Source organism: Toxorhynchites rutilus, chromosome 2 (genome assembly GCF_029784135.1).
Source record: "Toxorhynchites rutilus septentrionalis strain SRP chromosome 2, ASM2978413v1, whole genome shotgun sequence".
Taxonomy (NCBI): domain Eukaryota; kingdom Metazoa; phylum Arthropoda; class Insecta; order Diptera; family Culicidae; genus Toxorhynchites; species Toxorhynchites rutilus.
The window spans coordinates 155,969,468-155,991,885 of NC_073745.1; the positions used below are offsets into that span (position 1 = coordinate 155,969,468).

A 22,418-nucleotide genomic window follows, 5' to 3' on the forward strand; every position below is an offset into this window, starting at 1 on the left:
TCGGCTGGAGATAAACATTGTCGCGAAGACCGCCAACCTTTTCAACACTCCCCTGCTGCGACCGTTAAAAACTTTTGGGTGAATGGCCAAAATGGAGAGACAGTCGACCACCAAAGCCACGAAAATGTAAAAAAACACGCCGACATACATCTTTTCATCGACCATGGTTGAGGTTCCGACCAGCTTCCGTAAGACCGCCCAGCGCTTCATTCACGATACTTCATCAAACAACCCTCCCTCTTCCTGTCAAGTAAAGGGTGTGTCACATCAAATTGCATCACGGAAAAAACGCTGTAGAAATTTAATTTTTAGGAATTATATCTTCAGCTTATCAGATAAGAGTGTATAGATCACGTTGGCCATGCTTCACTGTCAATTTTTCGTAAATTTGGAAAAATGTCGTCGAACGAAAAAGAGCGTCGTGAATTAATCCTGTGCACTCATTTCGAGAATCCGGAGTTGTCACATCGGGACATCGGTAAGATGCTGGGAATCGTCCAATCCACGGTCAGCAGAGTACTAAAACGATACTTCGAGAACCTAACCATCGACCGGAAGGTGAAGAACGGCAAAAATGGATGCTCCGTCAGTGAAAAAGATCACAAGTGCGTAGTTAAGAAGTTTAGACGTGATCCGAGAAGTTCGGTCCGGGATGTCGCCAATAAGCTGAATTTGTCAAGTTCATTCGTCCAGCGGACCAAGCAGCGGGAGGGCATGCGTACATACAAGGTTCAGAAGGTCCTAACCGCGACGAAAGGCAAAACATGGTGGGGAAGACGCGAGCCCGGAAGCTGTACACCGAAATGCTGACGAAGCCGCATTGCCTGGTAATGGACGACGAAACCTACGTCAAAGCGGACTTTCGTCAGCTGCCGGGCCTGTTGTTCTTCTCCGCAGAGGACAAATTCAGCGTTCCGGAGGAGATTCGCAAGCAGAAACTATCCAAGTTTGCCAAAAAGTACATGGTGTGGCAAGCGATCTGCTCTTGCGGAAAGCGGAGCGCCCCCTTCGTGATGACCGGCACGGTAAACGGGCAGGTTTACCTTAAGGAGTGCCTACAGAACCGCTTACTACCACTATTGAAGCAGCACGAGGGCCCGACCATCTTCTGGCCGGATCTCGCCTCGTACCACTATTCAAAGGACGTGTTGGAGTGGTACGAAGCAAACGGGGTCCCCTTAGTGCCAAAGGAAATGAACCCGCCCAACGCTCCGGAGCTTCGCCCAATAGAGAAATATTGGGCGATTATGAAGCAAGCCCTCCGGAAGAACCCAAAAGTTGTCAAATCGGAGGCGGACTTCAAGAGAAAATGGATTTCTGTTCAAAAAAAACTACAACCTGACGTTGTACAGAACCTTATGGACGGGGTAAAGAGGAAGGTGCGAGCATACGGGCTTGGGCTCGAAGTATGAGTAAAAAGAAAATGCCAAAAGTTGTTTAATAGTTTTTATTTTACTGTCTAAAATTTTCAAAAGGATCGGTCTTCTGGGCGAATTTCTACAGCGTTTTTTCCGTGATGCAATTTGATGTGACACACCCTTTATACTCTAGTTTTTCCGTCTTATTTAAAACGTTAAGCTCTGACCGAGCTAGAGGACCAAAGATGATCTTTTCGTTTGACTCGCGTTGGTCCCTGCGGATCAATAGGGGACTTTTATAAAAATCATTTTCCATTTTTGTTGCTGTCGCTTCCAGTTGACACTCTCTAAACAAAAAGCCCACTGTCGGTGCGATGAACCCAGCTCAACGTATTAGTCTTAGGATGTATTAGAAACGCTCTTGAACAGTCTGCCAAATAAAAGTTTTTTTTTTGAGGTTTATCCATTTAAGAAAATCAACATGATTAGATTGTAATATTGAAATATACTGATATAGCGGGACATTTTCGTTTCTTGTGCCAAACGCGGGACGTTTCGCGGGACGTAATCTTACGCGGGACATTTTGTTGAAATGCGGGACGTCTGGTCACTTTACCTTAAACACAAGGAATGTGTTCTTCTCATTATAATATTGCAAGTAGCCAAAAATTAATGTTATTAGCGTCCTTCTCTGACAAAAGCGACAAGCGAACCCGTAATTCATTTCAAAAACGGCAAACTTAGGCGCAGACAGGATCTAGCTTCAGGGAGTTGGAGTACTTTTTACACCATTCATCAACTGCCACATGAGTATAATGACACCGACATTAGGGGGAAAATGCCACTTAGACCGTCTCGTCACACTCTAACCACAGCAATGAGGTCAGAGATTTTTCGCTCCAAAAAAGCTCAGCTGGAATCGAACTCAAACCAACCTAAGTTAGGAGATTATCACACTGAGCACACCATCACCGACGCATCCCCCCCCTCCCCCAAATGCTGGTATTCTTTATAAAGTTAATCTCGCGCTGAGTCTCTGATGGGCCATTCCAGGGCCACAGCTTCCGGGAAGTGGAAAGTTGAACAGTTTTCTGTCATGCGACGTTTGTGTGGAGCACCTCGGTTAGAACACATTAGCAAAGGATGCAGAAGGATAATTGTGCGAATGCTGGAGGGAGATTTCTCAGATATCATTGACAGGAAACTTTTATACAGTGATTACCTCTAGGAGTGTCATTAATCAGCGTAATTGGGATTCGAAAATGGAAAGAAAAGGAAAACTTGAAACCCGGCGGCATCTGAACTTACTTTGGTTGCTTTTGTTAAAGGGTAGCAATGACTGGGAAAATATTTACCAGTGTACAACCTTTGTTGGAACAGTTAGTCCTAAGCAGGGGTCGAGCGTTAAGGAACAACACTTTATTGATTTCTTTTTGAATCACAATGGTATATCATGAAATTCAAAACAAAAATTTGACAAGTATTCAGTTTTGTTCGATAATTATCATAGCAAATGTGTCTGTATCTTATTTCACATGTTAAGAGTAGTCATATATGAACTGTTATGAAAATTTTAACCAATCCAAACCGATATCCGACCGACCTGAATACCTTAAGATACAGATCTTCACACTCAGTATCGGGTCATCCTGTTCGTCACGCCTTCCTGGTGTAATGTTTATCGTCAATGACGGGGCATTGAGAGAACATCGTTTCACATGTTCAACCAGCCCTACATTTGTTGTGATTCGCATCGTCAGCTAAATTGTCTCACTCTCTTGCTTATTCGAATATTCCTCCCCAATGCTGCAGCCTCAATCTGCCGACGCCCATCGGCACGAGACAGTATCCAACTAGGCTCTAGGCCAAAGCTTCTAATGAACTCATTAATTTCAGTCAGAATGAAAAATGACGACAGTTGTCGGCTGACACTTGCGGGCGAGCTCAATAAACAGCCCACATACGGAACCGGAAAGCGGAATCCGAAAGTGGGTTTGGTTGAACATTCGGTTCATCGTTCCGAAACTATCTCTGTACCACACAGTGTGTGTATTAGAATTTATCTTCATGTGGTAATATGGTTGGCAATAAAACGGTGAATGATTTTTTAGACGCAGATTTGAGAGTTAAAGATCTAAACAACAATTCATTGTTTCCACTAAAGGTGGCAAGAGAAATTATACGAGAGGAACGAATAATAAAAAAGCAGGAGAACAGTTCCATCTGTCGGTACCTTTTCCTTTGTGTTTGTATTTGTATTGAACCATTATCGATAAGTAATGAAGAAAATAGAAGGTTAACTTGATAAGTGTGACAGCGGTATTTGTGGGCACTAGAATTATCATCCCTCAGGAACAGCAGAATCATTTATCAATGTTATCTTGCGCGTACATTTCTCTCGAGCAGGTGAGCAAATCTGGTTACATGCGCATCGATCTCACACTTATTTGAAACGCAAACATTTACATACGAATCAAAAAAGAGCATAAAACATGATAAAAAATCCAAATCAATGAAATGGATGTCACTTATCACGATGCTCTTGCTTCAACACAGAATACAAACGAGAAGAGAGAAAAGCAGCGGAACGTCTTTCTTTGCATCAATGACAGGATCTCAGTGGCCCGATACGATCTCCTTCTTTCAATAATAAATTTCCATCACAAAAACATTTTGCAATGTAACACATATTGAATCGAATAAATTTTCCTAGGCGACACGACAGTTTCGGTTATTCTTTCCCGCGGTTCTCCTTAGCTTCTGCCCAAGATCCCAACCCTAGATGGTTGGTTTGTTGAGACCATCAAATGAAGACGAAAAAAAATAAGCGAACGCGAAGAGATGCTGTTTCCGGAGAGTGTCGAGATTAGACGAAGGTGCTACCATCGTATACGCGTCAGGGTAGTCCGAAACAGCACGGGGCTTGCACACAGCAGGACAAAAGCACCATTTTCACCGATTGTAAAGGCCCACGACAACATCCGTCTCAACCGAAGGACCGAAGCATACAGCGCCAAGATTTTTATGGGCGCGAAATGTTTTATTTATATCACGTGCGACGCTCCATCGGCTGACTCGTGTGCTTCGAAAGAAATAAATATCCAAAAGCCGCGCTTGAATGTGTGTAAACAAATGATTTATGTGGGAGGCTGTTCACTAAAGCATCCCCGGAGCCGGAAAGTTATTTTATCAACACTGTCCAAAAGTGTGTTTATATTCTCTTTTATTCCGTTTCATGGTTAATTATTAATTGTTTTTTCTATATTTTCATATATTTTTCAACCTTAGATTTTATCTTATTTTTTTCATTTGGTCAACAAGTTCAAATAACGCATCCGAACATCCAAATTATTATATAGGGTTGGGGAAAAAGAATGTCGTATTTCTGATCGAAATTTGACGCTTTATTTAACATACCTAAAATTATCCAATTTAAGTCAAATATGCGCCGTTTTGTTCGCAAACGTGTTGCCATTTAGAAGGCAACTTCACCATCCCGAGTTGAGGGTCTGGCCATAGTTGAGCAGCTCATAGTGGATGATTCCCTTCCAATCCCACCAAACACACAGCAAAACCTTCCTGGCCGTCAATCCGGGCTTGGCGATGGTTTGGGCCTGCTCACCGCGCTTCGACCACGACTTTTTTCGCTTTAGGTTGTCGTACGTGATCCACTTTTCATCACCAGTCACCATCTTCTTCAAAAATGGGCCGAGTTCGTTCCGTTTCAGCAGTGCATCGCAGGCGTTGATTCTGTCTAAAAAATTTTTTTTGCATCAACTCGTGTGGCACCCATACATCCAGCTTTTTTGGAATCCAATCTTCTGCAAATGGTTCCAAACGGTTTTATGGTCTATACCCAGTTCCTGGCCATTCGAGCGATTGCTCACATACCGATCTACTTGGATGATTTCAACGATTTTATCGGTTTTCACGACGATTGGCCTACCAGTACGGGGAATCGTTACACTATCGGGTCCATAAACTACACGAATTTTTTCGACCGACTTCGTTGCAGTTTTACCTCGCAGGTAGTAAATACGTAAAATATGCCGAATTTCTGTTGGTAAAATATGGCTTGTAGACTCCATCTTTGACGCGCTATAACTTGAGACTGAAAAGGACAATCACAACACTGTCAAAACGACACTTGTAGCACATATTGTCGTCTTTAAATAGCCGTATAGTATGACCCGATGCGATAAGTACAACACAAGATATGTTTAAGTGTTGCCATATATTGACAATATACGACATTTCTTTTTCCCCAACCCCATATTTTTTGATGTGAGTGAGTGAGTGAGGCTTGAAACATTCAGAATCAGGAATCAAAATCTGGTAGCCAAAAGACGCGCTCGAAAGTTGTATAACAACAATAATAGATATAGAAAGCCCACCTTGGATGTTTAGAAACATTTCACAATTTCTGGACTATTTTATCAAAAACTACTACCGTAAATTTATAGTTCTTTCAAGTAATTATCAAGTTTTACCATTTAACCCCTCGTATGTCCATGTTATGACAGTTAGAGCTGTGCGGTATTGTTAGCAATAGATATTTGAGCGATATAAACAAAGAGTTGTTTACATTGTATTAAAAACAACATTACATAACGATTTTCTCAGTTTGGTTCGAAAAAAAACTATTTTGTCGAGTAAAAATAGCAATTTCGATTTCGTTCTACGTCTTCAGAGGAGCCGTAAAATAAATGTCCTTATTAGCGACACCATCTTTCATCACTTTGTTGTCGAGAATGGCCTACAGGTTCTCAATCGAGTTGAGATCAGGACTTTCAAGGCCATTCAAGGGGTTTTATTTTGCGTGAACGGAAATAGATCTTCTTAACAGGATGCTTCGGGTTGTCCTGTTGGAAAGCTGTTTCGTAGGACAGTTTTTCGAAGCGATCCCATCAGGTTGTCCTCAAGGATTTCAATGTAGACATCTGCTGTCATGATTCCGAGAATTCGCACCAGATTTCTAACACCTGTCCAGGAAAAGCATCCAAACACCATTACATTGTCTCCTCCGTACTTGACTGTAGCCTGCAAATAACGTTCCTGCAATCCTTTATCGTCCTTCCGCCAAGGAGTCTGGCGCTTCTTGTTCCAAAGCTCAAATTTCGATTCGTCAGCCCAAATTACTTTTTTTTTCAAATGTTTTTCGGTTTGTTAACATGTTTCCTGGTAGATTCCAACCGTTTCAGTTTATTTTTACTGTCGTAATTAGACGTGTTTTTTTGTAAATCTGCTAGTCAGCGGCGTACAGTTCTGACCGAGAGATTTTCGTGAAAGCCTTTGACTGATACTTTTGGAGATTTCTTCACTTCCATGATGATTCGTTGATCCATCCGGCTATCGATCTTCCGACGACGGCCACTTGCGGATCTGTTAGAAACCAAACCGTAAGCTTTGCGCTTGTTTACAATGTCACGGACTGCTCCTCGGCTTATTCTGAACTTTTCTGCAATCTTCCGCTGTGAAATCTACTGCAAATGATCCTGAACAACAAGATTTCGGGCTTGCATGCTGATTTTCTCTCCACCAACAACAATCAACTTTTATGTGCCAACGTAAACAACACTTGGTTCACAAATGTAATAAATTGGTTTTGATAATCGTAAGCGTTGAATGAAAGAATAATGTTTTACTGAGCTAATTAGGTTGAAATATAAACACCAGCAACATTAGAAACATTTTTTTATTGCTGTAGAAAATGACGCTTTCTCTGCGACGGGAAAAATAAACACAGCTTCCGGAACAAAATTATCAATGAAAATCAAATTATCCATATCAATTGGATATTCTAAGTAAAAGTATAACGAGTTTTGTACAAGTGTTAAAAAAAATCGTGAGCGAAAACAGTGTCTAGTAATGATTTTATTCACTTTTTTTCAGAAGTCATTATTGGGTGAAAACTCAACATACAATGTATTTGTGGGCCTGAGAGATATTTTTAATTTCACTGCCGGAGTAAGTAAGGCATGGTTGTTTATCAATGGCTCAATCACCATCCTGAGCCGTTAAACTATTCGAGGTATCAGGTTTCATCTGTTTTCGATGAAAGGTTACACTATTCTGGGCCAATATCTGAATTTATAATCTAGAACGGCTATACAAATAAAGGGACAGTTAGGTTCAGCGTTATGATCATATTTTTCAGTATTACTAACAAAATCAATTTCCTTATTGTAAAGGCAATTCGTCCAACTTTTGAGGTCCACTTTTCAAAGGTTCTGGTGAAAATATTTAGGAGTTCTTCTAGTGATAATTAAACACGGATCCGGAACTGAACATGCAAACAACATTTCAAAATAATTTTCATTCAATGTTAGAAAAGTGAATGGTACCTACAGAAACGTCTCCTTCCATTTATTAAGGGTCACAAAGATCCGGTGAATTTTTGACAAGGCTTGGCAAGCTGTCACTACAGTCGAGAGATACCTCAGTAGTACCATGTATGCTACACTTAAAAAAAACCCAATTTCCTCAATTCCACCAATAGAAAAATTTTGTGCAATTGGTCGGTGTTAAGTCAGACCGGACCATGTGATATTTTTATGATATCGAGTAAAACGAGCATGAAGTTTGGTGCTATATGGGGGTTTAATTGAGTATTCGGAACAATTTCGTTACATGCACGCGTGATTTTCCAAATCTGATTAATGTGGTATGTAGCTTACGAAATGCTTAACCTAGTGCAATCAATAACTAGAAATCTGACTACCCTCCGACTTAACACCGACCAATTGTCAAGCGAAAATTGAAGAAGGGTGCCAGAGTGACTCGGGATGCTGGAGACAACGAGAGATCGTGGAACAAAATGGAGGTTGACCAACAGAGAGTCCAAAATTTGATGGAGGGTACCCCAAGAAAAGTACTAAAATTCATCAAAACTATAACGTAGTAATTGTTTCAATATATTTATTTCAAAAGAACTATAAATTATCTGCATTTTAATATGGAAACATTGTGCCTTCAACCAATCCCGAGATATAACTTTGTGATTTCGGATTCTAAATATTTCAAGATTTATTTGAACATTGACAAAAGTATATTACACTTCTATTCGTAAATATATATGACCCATTCCATGAGGTTATGCACCAAAGAACCAAATTTGAAAAAAAGGTTTAGGATTCCTCTTGGTAATTTATGAGATAACAAGCATTTGAAAAACAGGTATTTTGATGCGTCACAAAAATAGAGCATTTTTTTAGTTTATCAGATGAACTTAAGTTTAAACATTTTTATACTTAGGATCTTAGCAAACAATGAGGGTCTACAATCCACAAAATTTGGTTATATCGGTCCACAAATAGAGAAGTATGAACTGTCTCAAGAAGTTGTTGTCACGTTACAAAAAGTATACAATCCATTTCAGCGTGACGTGACAACATTTTGAATAACTACAAACACTTTTTCGCGTTTTCATGTATAAATCAAACAAAATTGAAATTGAGAAATAAAGAGAGAATTAAAATTGAGAAAATTTTCTACAAAAATCATCAGTTAGAGAATATTTTACAGTTAGATCGGATTGTTGTCAGTCAAATAGATACTTTTGTGACGTGAGAACCCTTGACTCTCTGCTGTTTATGACTGTTGAGTATTAATGATAAATTTATTTAATTATAGTTCCGTTCCAAAACATGCAAATGAACTTTGATTTGTCAACAATAGACGAACGTAGATTCCAAAATATAGAATATAATCTTGTTTCGACTTCCGGTTTGCTAATAACAGTATTTTATGACCAAAAAATATGGAATACCCATACGATATGGATATTGGGTGCAGGTGTCTTATCAGCGGAATATCGTATTTCGATGCCATTTTGGAATCGAGGATGGTAACTTCCGGTTCGTTAAAAACGGATCGAAAAGACCGGAAATGGCATGCAATCCCACAATATGTTCGAGAATTATAGGGTAATTAATCCATCGCGAAGAAGAATGAAAGAAGAAAGTAAAGTTTATAGTACGCAGATAGGATTTAAGTGACAGGGAGTTAATGTTAGAGTGGGAAGAACTTGGCCTTAGAGCGACGCGTGCGTAGTCAGACAAAGGAAGTGCACATACAAATGCACACGCAAACGTCAACAGTCAACGGACAACGGACAAAGTCAACGTCAGCGTCATCTTCAACACGCAAACATAAACGCCCTTGAACAGGTACGCGTACATGCGCACACAGATGCATACATAAGGCTAATCAAGAGTTTCTGATAGCAGTGCATTTCCCCGGTAGTGGGCACCGTCCGATGAGCCAGGCTTGTGCAAGCCATTGATGGCAAGTACCAGAGTGAACGTGTTGAACAATTACGATGTACAAACGGGAGGTTGGCTTAGGATCTCAGAGAAAAGTGAGAAGTATTCAGGGTAATAACAACATTAAAAATAGTAAATATCTTGCTACAATACGGTGAAATCCATATTTAATTGGTTTTGAGACGTGGAAACTGTGTTGTCGTACAGAGTGTGTTGTCACGTCACAAAATGCATGCCGATTTTTGCAAAGTTCTTGCGAATTTTTGGCAAAAATATACGGGAATCCTCCTTCATCTTTTGTTGACAAATCTATATCCATCTCGATCTGGGCCATGTACATAGGTGGCGAAGTAATGCCTTTTTGTGAGATATAAAATAGGTACAAACCTTTAGTAACTGTCAAATTACGTTGGGAGACAACCACTGTCAAAAAGAAGGCCAATAAGGCTCAAGTTTGAGATATTTTTGCTTCACTATCAAAATCAACACCTGCAGCAGACATTCCAGATGTGGAAACATGTGCCAGGTAATTTCTTTTAAGTGCGATTCACATACAACATCCACGTCACGTTCACGTTCCGTCCCGTCACGTTGCGTCAATTATTCTTCCAAGCAGTTCTTATGCAAACATTCACATACACCGGCAACGGGAACTTCGACTTGCCGTTACTGGTGTATGTGAATGCTTCAATAAGAATTCCATGGAAGAATAATTGACCCAACGTCACGTGACGGAACGTGAACGTGACGTGGATGTTGTATGTGAATTGCACTTTATACGGCATGTGAAAATTTGTTCACAATTAGATTGATGAAAACCCCGCAATTTTCTCAGCCCGTTCCAAAATGTTTAGCCTCGCTATTAAGACTGAGACCGCAACACTAACTCCGCAAAATTTTGCTCTTGACAGTGCTACTTTCCACGTATTCTATTACTGATTGGTATTTTCTCAATTTATCAGAATTGATATCTTCGTTTTGGATCCGCTTCCAAAACGCTTTCCAGTGAATTAAACCGCCGAAGCCAAAAAGCCGACAATGGTTGGGCCCAGAATGGTGTTGTTTTTCACTCCAATCCCTGTCATCTCTCTCTATTCCGATGGGTGTTTCCTTATTCAAGTAAATCGCACCAGGGGAGGTCTCTCTAGGGATCAATTATAGAAAGTGCGACGATATTTATATGCGTCACAACACAAAAAGAAAGCCTTGGTCGTCTCGATTGAAAGCTGCGGTTGGATAGATTCTACTAAAACGAATCATGCCTATTGAAGGCGACGGAATCCTTGTTTGTAAATGTTCTATGTTTTATAAATCTATGTAAAAATGTTAAAAAAGTGATAATTTCCTTATATGTTTTTGCGTCGTGGATTCAACGTCCAAACTAATAGTTTATGATTGTAAACAAAAGACTCGCAGTTCCCATGGAACTGATCATACATCAACACATACCGGTGTGTGTGCTGAACATCATAAATATATCTATTATAACCATTATAAACAACACCCAACGAGAGGGCTTCGCAGTTATGAGTTCACCAGAATGCTCCATTTTCGCATGCATATGACCTTTGTTCCCCTACTCGTTTTTTTCCATACTCATCCGAGTGAAGAGCTTGCAAAATATATTAAACTGTAAGCAACGTAGAGAAAAAAAATCAATGCTTTGTGAATAACTTTTTACACCATGCTACACGACACCATTGTGTCTGAACACGGAGAGCTAGTTTTCACGGACCCGCAAAAAACGTGAGCCTTTTTCAATACGGTAAACTGGCGGAAAATGATGAATATGTGAATACATCGCTCTTCAGAAATACCAAAAATGCCAGAGTGGCCAACGACAATGGCTATGGTTCATGAAGAATAGTTGTTTCCGCTATGAAGTTGAAACAAAAACTCTCAGCGAATCAAGTTTGCACACTTGATTGAAAACATTGATATGACATTCCGTGCTTTTTAGGTAGAAGAAGATTATTAATGCAGCCAAATCAAATACACTATGTTTTATCACTATATGATTAATTTTTTCAGAGTTTCCAGTGATATGAAATTATGTTGAAATTATGTATTTAAGGTATAATAGGATATAATAATTATCTTTAATTATCTTTAAAATTTAAAGAAATCAAAATGCCGATATTCTGTATATATAAAATCGAATGAAAAACTACCACTCATTCACAAAATTAACATCAATTTCAAATGAATTACAACAAGTTTATTATTCATAGTTCATTAACAGTTCTCAATTAGTTCAACAAATTATTCGGTGTACTTTTGGTCAAGCTGGCTGCTAGCTGCTCGCTGTCTAGAGTGAAAATAGAATAAAAGAGAAATCACAATCAATGCGACATGTGTGGAAACGATCAGCACATTAGTTGAACAAAGCACCAAATGCAAGTACTGTAGCACTGTAGCACTGAATACCTCCATTCAGCGACGTGAACGATAGCCACAATGTCAAAGCAACGATAAGATTATCAAATAGCTATCAGCAACATATGATGTTGGCTGCTCGCTGTCTACAGCGACACTAAAATACTTAAATCGGGGAAATCAGCTTTTATAAAGTATGATTTATTTATATCATCTTAAATAAAACCTAATTTATTTACTTTTAAACTTAAAAATCCTGACTTTTATCTGGTCTGTGAAGTTAGGTAGACAAATTTCTCGTTAGAACATTTTACGTGGATATTGATTTTGAAGAAACGTGTGCACACTCATATTTTTTAATATTTTGTATTATTGTTTTTTGTATTACATTTCCATGCCAGAAGATGCATTTAAGTGGAAATTAGCTTTTGAGCTCGACAGATATTCTCCAAACAAAAACTGTCTTCGACCAAGTTTTGCCCATCGCTAGTCACAACTTTTTCCCATTTTTCTGGAAATTGACGGATCCCTTTGCGGAAATAATCGGCCGGTTTGTCGCCTAACCACGAATTGATCCAAGTTTTGACTTCATTAAAATTGAAGAAGTGCTGGTCAACCAGGCCATGTTGCATCGATTGAAAAAGGTAGTAATCGGCCGGAGCAATGTCTGGAGAGGACCTCCCAATTCAGCGTTTCCAAGTATGTTTTGACCAGTTTCGAGACATGCGGCCGAGCATTGCACAATGGTCCAGGAGATGCTTTTAATCGGAAATTAACATTTAGAACTCAACAGTTATTCTCTAGACAAAAACTATCTTCCACAAAGTTATTACACATAAAAGAGCCCCTTTTTTATGTTATCAAAAATAGGGTGACCAAAATTGTCGATGAAATAAAAAATATAAATTTATTATCTTTATAGATACGGCTAAACATAGTTCGACAATAATGTAATCCCAGTTATTTGAGAAATCTTTGTAGAACAATGTTTTTTTCTATCTTTTGAAATAACCGATATATCGCCTTTTTCTAAGTTGCGTTAGGGTCACCACGAAAAAAACTGTTTTTTTCGCTCTAACTTTTATATTTCAAATTCTACATATAAACTGTCTTCGAAAGACTTTTAGAACTTACTAATACAAGCATTTTTCGATGCAGATCATGTCAATATCTCGACTTCACCTAAAGTTATTGATATTTCTTCCCAAAAACCACGCTCTTTTCATTTGTTGGTCATTCTTTCTGGGGCAAACATAACAAATGTTCGTTGAGGTAATTTTAAAGTATAACTTTCACTTTATATAATATGTGGATTTCGAAGCTATGTTATTTTTTGTGTTTTAGTAAGTTGATATTGTAATCATGAGTTTCTGGAAGAAATCCCATCAATAACTTTGAGCAGAATTAAGATATTGACAAATCTGCATCGAAAAATATTGGTATTGCTAAGCTCTGAAAGTCGTACGAAGACAACTTTGAAGTAGAATTTTAAATGTAAAAGTTAGAGTAAAAACCGTTTTTTCATGGTTACCCTGATGCAACTTAGATAAAGCTAAAAACAACTTTGTGGGAGACATTTATTTTTTTTATGCAGTTGTTCGCACGTGGAAAAACGGCGTTCAACGTCTCGTGGCATCAATTCATACGACACCCAATGTCCTATCTTTCGGATCATTACCATTGCTTTTAAACGATCGAATGGGGTTTGATGAGCTACTCCAAGCGTATCTGCAAGTTCTTGTTGTATTTATGACGGATCTTGATCGAGTAAAGCCTCCAATTCTTCATCTTCAAACTTTTTTGGCGGTCCGGAACGTTCGTCGTCTCTCAAGTAAAAATTACCATTTTTAAACCGTGCAAACCACGTCTGACAAGTTCGCTCGGTTGGAGCATGGTCACCATAAACTTTCACCAAAATGCGATGACTTTCCGCAGCTTTTTTCTTCATATTGAAGTAATGAAGTACTCCCCGCAAAAACACTCTCGTTGGTACGCTTCAACATTTTGACAAATACTGAAGAAGACGCGCAATGACAGTAGCTTTCCAACGAATGCCTGGAAATTTGATTCACTGAAATAATAATCAAGTTACGCCATCTGTTGTAAAACCGAAGAAACTTACCGGTACATCTAATATTTAGTTCGACAATGTTGTAGACTAGTTATTTGAGACATCTTTGTAGAACAAAGTTTTTTTCTATCTCTTCAAGTAACCCCCGCGCCTTTTCCACGAAGAAAACTGCTTTTTTGCTCTAACTTTTATATTTCAAACTCTACATACAAACTGTCTTCGAAAGACTTTCAGAACTTACTAATACAATTGTTTTGCGATGCAGAACTTGTCAATATCTCAACTTCACTCAAAGTTATTGATATGATGTTTTTCCTTAATAATGCCAGCCAGAACTTGCAAACGTTCGGCGAACGACACCTTTCGCGTGAATTGGCCTCCAAGATCATGCGATTCAACATCGTTGGTATTACGGCCACTGACAGCACTGTCGCACCACAATCGTTATCTAATCCCTAGATATTTGTCACGTTGAAATGAGATCGTCAGTTGTCGAGGGATTAGGCTACGATCGTGGAAAAGCTGCGGCAGTTCTGCCAGTGCCCATTACACTCCCCGACGCGTAAAGCTGTAAGTACGCTCCCAGCTCAGTTATAACTTGTAAAAGCACATCCAGCACCGTTAAATTGTGAAAATTGCACACGAGACGACGGAGAACTCCACGGCTTTTCGCACGCGGCCATCGCGTCCTGTCATTATCAAGACCAAGTTAATTTAAGTTTTTCTTCACCACAGCCACAAAATCTCCCACTTGCAGAGCCTTTGTTTTGTCAAACCATTTTGTTGTCATCGTGATGGCTGGCAATTACTTCTTTGTCAACCTTTTCCAGAACTGGTCAACCATCAGCCTTGACATATCACGGTTGGTATGGAGGACTCACTCCGACGATGGTTTTCTGGTACGCACGACTCCGTCTGAGCTCAGGTGGATGAAATGGTTTGACGTTACAGCTTCCTGTTCCGCTGATTGAAGCGGCCGCAAATTGATTACGGCACCGATTTCAACTACCATTATTTGTAGAGTTTCGTTCCCGAAAGCTGGCAGCGATGCAATTACGACCTTGACGGAGCGTACAAGTCGTTCCCACACACCTCCAAAGTGTTGAGTGGAGAGTTGGTTCAAAGATCTTCTTCGTTGTTGATATTTTGACGTAGAACTACGTCTTTCATTAAGGGTGCCAAATCTGAAAACAGGTCACGTTTTTATGAAAAAAAAAAAAAAAAGTTAACGCTAATAACTATTTTTGCCGCGAACGGATTTTGACGATTTATATACCAAACGAATCGGAAATTCCCTTAGATTTATTTGTTATGGTGCATATTATAATCCTCTGGTGTGTAAACGGTTTAAAATGATGAAAACTAGAAGCATTTCCGTTGTCATTTGTGAGCTTCCCTTCCCATGCCTTCAATAACGAGCAACTTGTCGGCGATAAACGAAATGGAAAATCTCCGTGAACAAAGAAGAGAAGAAGAATAAAAACGAAGGTGAATATTTGCCTAGAGCATAAATATTGGATCTCGTTCAGGCAAACTTTCATTATCCTTCTGACTACAAAGCAATGAGCATCGCTTGTTCTTCCTTGTTTTGCGTCATCACATGTCTTCATTTCGGATTGAGCTGTGGAAGCGACCAATTTACTTATTCGCTGATGTCTCTGGCATTGCAATCATGATGCCATTCCATTAAGGTTCTGAACTACACAATTGTGTGGGGAACCATCAAACTAGGCTATCGTCGACTCACCAAGGAAATAATTGTTCAGCAATTTTATGTGTGATTTGGCTTCGCATGACAGTAACAAAACTATCTCCACCAAGGATTACAGCTAAGCTAATCGAGATTAGAAATATTAATAGAAAGAGCTTCTGTTGAGAAGCTGTTGAGAAGAGCGCAAAGCGGAGAACTTGATCAAAATAACAGCGTAGTCAACGTCAACAATGTGGTCGTATCTTGGACACAACCTCCTGTATTTTTGACGTAGGACTACGTCTTACATTAAGGGTGCCAAATCAGAAAACAGGTCACGTTTTTATGAAATAAAGTTAACGTTAATAACTATTTTTGCTGCGAACGGATTTTAACGATTTGCACACCAATCTAATCGGAAATTGTCTAAGATTTGTTTGCTATACATTACAATCCCATAGTCTGTATCTGGTTTAAATTGATGAGAATTGGAAGCATTCCAATTTCCCCATACATTTGTTCTGTCTATTTGTGTGCTTTCCCGAACAGAGCTGTCAATAACGGGCAACTTTTGCAGCCGCTAGAATAGAAACAACGAAGGGGGATAGCGAAAAGGGAATATTTGTGAAGTAAACTACACCCTTGCATAGTAAGTAGCGCATCGGCTCTGTTCTGATTCAACAAGCTCCTAGCTTTGTTGGCGGTTTTGACCGAGAGTCGAGAAGCGATTTTTCATAAACGGTCATTCTCGCGATGTTTCGTTTTAATCGCTGCAACTGTGTACATCTATTTGACGCGTGTTTAATGCTTGTTGAATGGCACGGAAAATACCTCTCGTTAGTGACTCAGTGCAATTCGTGCATTGATATAAATAAACAAATTGCGACATATGACCGTTTCGTGTATTGTTCTCGCAAAGGCAAGAAAGAATCGTTGCTTCTAGAAATGATTCTACAAAACCACGCAAGCCATTAAACGTTTTCAGAGTCCCCGGAACTTTTTACTAAAGATTTATTTATGAAACTTTGACGTATTCGCAAATAATATCCGATATGATAAACCAACAAAATCAAAAAAAAAAAAAGATTGCGTAGTCCTACGTCCTAAGCGGTCGTGTCTCGGATACAACCCCTCGAATTTTTTTTTTTGTTTTTTGATGAGTCGAAGCAGCTCACGAATAACGTTCTTGAAGTTCGTCCCGTTGTTGGTGTATATCAAACAGCAAATCGTCAACTGTGGTTTTCGTTAACGATAGTCTTCCTTCGACTTCCTTCGGTTTTTCCAATCTGGGACGGCAAGCAGTTTCCAATCATTCATAGCAGACACTCCCACTTTGAGAAGCGTCTGAAATGTTCTACGAAAACCTCTCAATGAATCAGGCAAGCATTCAATTCTTTGATAGCCTCCCTAGGTTACGCTGTAGTCTTTTTCATCCTCTCTGGACGACGAAGGAACTCGAGACCCTGAACCCAACTGAAGACGGAACTGGAACAGGAAACCTTTCCCCACTTGGCTATTTCTTCTGCCACATTATGCTTCGATGTCATCCAGTGTCAGTTTTCAACGTCGGTTTTATCCAGGATCTCCCTTATTCGGCAGGAGACAAACTGTCGGTAATATCTGTGACCCGATTTAATCCAGGCAAACACAAACAATCCCGGTCGACTGTCCCGACTTTGTCGAGGAAATTCCTCTGAATTAGAAATCCAGTTCTTTGTCATAAATCATCCATTCGTGCACACTTGCTTCATTTCTAAAATCACTTCAATGGCCTCGTCCTCGCTGTAGAAGCTGTCCAAATAGTCGTCGACATTGTGTTTAGGCACGGTCGCTGTGGTTGACCAGGGAAATTCGTCTTTGTGTTCTTCGGCGTTCATGTACTTAATTGATTGTGCCTGACTCGGCGAGCTCGTATGTCTAAATGTTTCCACATTCATCACGAACATCTGGATTGCGTGCGAGGGATCTTCCCGATATAGAAAGCTTTGTGAGTGAATGTCGCAAGGAAGGATACTAAACTGGTAGAACATCTGCTTCAATTTTCGCAGATCGCCACCTTCCCCTCGCGGAATTCGAGCTTAAATTCTAGTAGTGCTGATAGAAGATAGGGGCTCTTATGAAACACACTGTTGAAAAAGACACCCTGCACCTTCGTCGCAGCGACCCAGACGAAACGGATTTTCCCGGGTTTCTTCTGGTTTCGCCAGCTTCTAATGGTAAATACCTCTCAGTATTCGCCGATTTAAGTTCGTCCGCGGTCGCCAAATAGATGTAGTGTCTTCGCAGATATTCGATAATCCGACGCTTCCCCACTTCCCTGAATTTCTGGATCTGCTTGTTGTCGTAACCAGGCTCGGCATAGTCATAGTCAACTGAGGACAGTCAGCTGACTATCTGACTGACTATATTCTGACTCGACTATATCATTTCATTCTTCCCGGTCAAATTGTCTTCATTGCATTTTGAAGTGACTTCTCCCAAACGAATTCGTTCCTCTCTCTCTCTCTCTCATATGTACGTATGCATGCATCGATGTTTGAGTTCAACGTGGTTTGACATACGCTACAGGTGAGCTATATTTTTTTTATATCGTACACGAAAATTACTTACACGTATAAAATAGCGTGCAGTGTGTATGCGCTATTTTGCACGCTATTTACTAATAATAACGCGAGGACCTCCATAGCATACTTGATAACTGTCTAAGCTCGTTGGTTTGAGTTCACGATGGGTAGACAATAAACTGTCCATTAATGGGGTAACTACTTTTTTGTACAGTCCATTTTAATGCATACGTTATTTGTTCGTTATTCATGAAATTTTGATAAAATGTCGATAAAAGCCATACTTTTCCTCAACTTTATTCGGAACGCACATTACTTTCATTGTAGTGTAGGAACTCTATCCAGCGTAAAAATAAAATTTGTAAATGAGTCTGAATTACTGCGAAAATTGAATGTCAGTTTTAAACGCATCTAAAATTCATGGTCACTATTATGTCACTACTTCAATTTCGTTTTATAGGATAACCAGCATTAAGATCGGAACTGATTTGTCGTAATTTTTAGCCTCTCCAAATTCTGAAGATTTCAGAGTTTAATATTTGGCAAATTTCTATTCTCCCTATTTCCCACAAGCATGAACTGTGAGTCTTCCTCCCGATCGCTAACGGCGCGGACCACATATAAAAATATTCCCAACAGATAATACACAGAGGATGATGATTTTTCTCCTCGCCACTCTTTGTATCTAAGACTGGTGGACGATGGTGGGTGGACGATTTCATTCTAATCTGTCCACTGAACTGACGCCGATATACAACGCAACGCAACCGCCCGCAGAAGCTGAAAATGGTGGTTGATGCTGTGTGGTTTTTCTTCGACCGCGTCAAGAGCGAAGCAATAAAATGGGAAATCTCGTTATCATTCATTACATTTCGCCGAGTTTAACCTCTGCTGGTGCCCAGGAGAAATCCGTCCGTTTGACTGCCGTTTTTTGTTATTCCCTTATTTTTCGTCCGAGATAACTTCGGTGATGTTTTAAAACGATTTAACGTGTCAACCTTTTTTTTTGAGGGTAAGGGAAGAATTTGGAAGGCCAAGAGAAAAACAAATAGTACGAAAAAAGTAAAAACAATCAAAAACTAGTTAAACTTGGCTTGAACACAAGGCGACAATTGTGTGGTTCATTATCAATAAAATGCCGAGACACCAAGACACACCTACACATAACTAGCAAACAGACATCAAATTTAAAGTTAACTCAATGGAGGTTAAATTTTGCTCTTTGTGTGTTTTAAGTACAGCCAATATAGGCGTACGACCTATAAAGACGACGGCATCGACAATGAGCCAGGTAGAAAAACCAACGTGACATTTGTTGGGTTTTTGATCAGGTTATAAAAACATTGAAGGTAGAGGTAGCAAACCTCTACAAAATACCGGGTTAATGTTCTTTTCCCTGACAACTACACACAAATAATGGTTGAACCCCCGTAACAGCAAACCGCTATCACACCACAGCACGATCCTTCCATTAAAGAAGATAGTGACTGCCATCCTCGCAAGTGTATAAAGTTGACCAACTTCTTATATAATTTATGAAAACAACGGAATAAAATGTTAAATGCTATACTTTGACAACAGTCTTATCTCGCAGCCACGTGGCTCGCCATTTCGGCATAAATTTACATTTCTTGATAACTCTACCGAATCGTCTGCGAAATTTGCTGCCTCTATCTCTCTTCCGTTGTCTCAATATCCCAAAATGAATGATTTTCCCAATATGAGATCTCGTTAAATTGCCTCGTTCATCAAGTAGAGCAATTTTTCCACGCTCGTATTTCATAATAGATTGCTTTCCAAACATATTTATGGCAAAAATAAAGCCGTGGAGTTATTTTTTGTCTGTGTCTCTGGATACCACGTGTCTTTATTGTCTTTATCGGTGAAAATATGTTATAATGGGGGTGAAATGGTCTCTCGGTCGAGATTAGTGGGAGACCTTTCAATTTCCCTTTCCGTGGCAGAAAAAAAATGTCATTATGTTGAAGATGACCGCAGCGAACCGTGAGAGAATGCTTACGGTCTGTATTAATAATTATTTTGCATTTTCTTTTCATGTTGTTTTTGCTTCATGATACAATACAAATGAATAGTCAGCATAATCAAGATACAATGCTGCATTCAACATAAACTCACACGAAATCACTATGAGATATCGTCTTCCACTAGGATAAAAAATAAAATTTTCTTTATTTTTTTCCGAATAATTTCTTCATTTGTTATACACCCACAACCATAACAAATAGAAGTGAGGAGATTAGGATTGTTTTGGGGAAGCTATTCATGCATTGAATTCAATTGAAATTAAATTTAATATTGTAGCCTTAAAACAACCCTAAACAGCAGTTGCATAAAGAATTGCTCTGCTCTGCAATGCTGTTGTGTGTCACAAACATTTTTATCCACAAAATCGAATCGCTTAATTAGGGTTCCTCGAATGCCCTTAATCCAGAAACACCAAAGCTTCACTACCATTCAGAGCAGAATTCAGATTTCCTCCGTTCGCTTCCCATCCTCATTGGGCGTTCAGATTTTCCACAGATTAGAAGCCACCAAATTACGACGCTTGATTTGCCAACCCACATATGCTCGCACCAAGCACGAAGTTTACAGTCTCATCTCTATCTGGTGCAAGCATTACATCCTCTTCCGGCGGAGCCTTGCCCATCTTAATCCTCTGTGTCCGAGTCGGAAGTTTCGCTCACTTCCGATAGTAAAATTCCCGTCCATTCTGTCTCCAAAGGACGGTGGATGGAAAATCTCAATTTGAGATGAAACCGTCTTCACCTAACCGCCACCGCTTTCACACATGCCGGGCCGGGACAAATTGTGGCGCTAAAACGAACACCATTATCACGGTAGAGCAGAGCCAATACTTTCCAAATCTGCTAGATGAGAAGAGACGAGAAAATGGTGGTGCACTGGTATCCAGCAACGTCAGCTGCATTGAATATCTGTGTGGCTGTGAGAGCATCGCGCTCTGGTGAAGTCTACACCAAAGTGGATTATCGGAAAACAAATAATATTAAAGCTCTCTTCACTGTCCCGTTGGAAAACGTTCATCGGACAGATATGTAAACGATGCTGCTATCTCGAACCTTCAATGCCGGCTGCCGGTAGTTGAACTCTTTCCCTGCCGATATGTAAAAGATACCCGGAAGAAAACGGCAAGGGCAGGAAAATGGCTATGAATATGAATACAATCATCCACCACTTCGGAAATTCATCTTCAGCACAAATGGCATCTTGCAATAAAATTTATATGACGAGCTTTTTGCATATTTTACTCGCAATTCCGAACAAATTACCTTTCTTGGTGCAGGAGAAAAGGTGATAGCTCACCTTAAAACGGAAGCGTTCGGAAAAGCCTTGGAGTTCATGCGGGGTCTTTTGAGACAATATATTTATTTTTGATGTCTAGTTGGTATATGATCAAACAAACCGAAAAAAAGCATCAAAATCGACAATTTTAATATTACAATTATGAGTTACCATAGCGTTTTGGTTAATTAGAAATATTTGATTGGGCATACTGTTTACCAAATTTTGCAAAACAGGTTTCTCGACATTTTCCCGCGCCTTTGAAATTGCAGTCTTGGACTCATCTACAGTAACAAAACAGTTTTCCTTCGGCGTAAATTCTTTGAACTAAGACCCTCCAAAAAAAAATCCTACTGTGTTTCCTAGGTAATGTTATTCCTGTTATTTCGAGGAACGAGCTGACCGGTCCAATAAATCTATTTTCTGGTCCATAATTCACTGTTTGGTATCCTTTCGTGTATGAATAGCGACATTGTTATTGTTATCTCGAAATTTTTTTTCTTTTATAAAAAATTGTTTTTTGGCACTTGGTTTTTCTGTCTGAAAAGTTGATTTTTGACCAAAAAAAATTCGAGGAGTTGTATCCGAGAGACGACCGCTTAGGACGTAGGAATACGCAATCTTTTTTTTTAATTTTGTTGGTTTATCATATCGGATATTATTTGCGAATACGTCGAAATTTCATATATAAATCTTTAGTAAAAAGTTCCGGGGACTCTGAAAAGGTTTAATGGCTTGCGTGGTTTTGTAGAATCATTTCGAGAAGCAACGATT

The 22,418-nt window shown here is 39.5% G+C and overlaps 1 protein-coding gene across 25 annotated transcripts in view; it reads left to right on the forward strand.

The window, feature by feature from the left end:
* Nucleotides 1-22,418, forward strand: part of LOC129770377 (small conductance calcium-activated potassium channel protein) — a 691,836-nt gene that overhangs the window by 468,705 nt on the left and 200,713 nt on the right. The gene's annotated exons all lie outside the window — the stretch shown is intronic.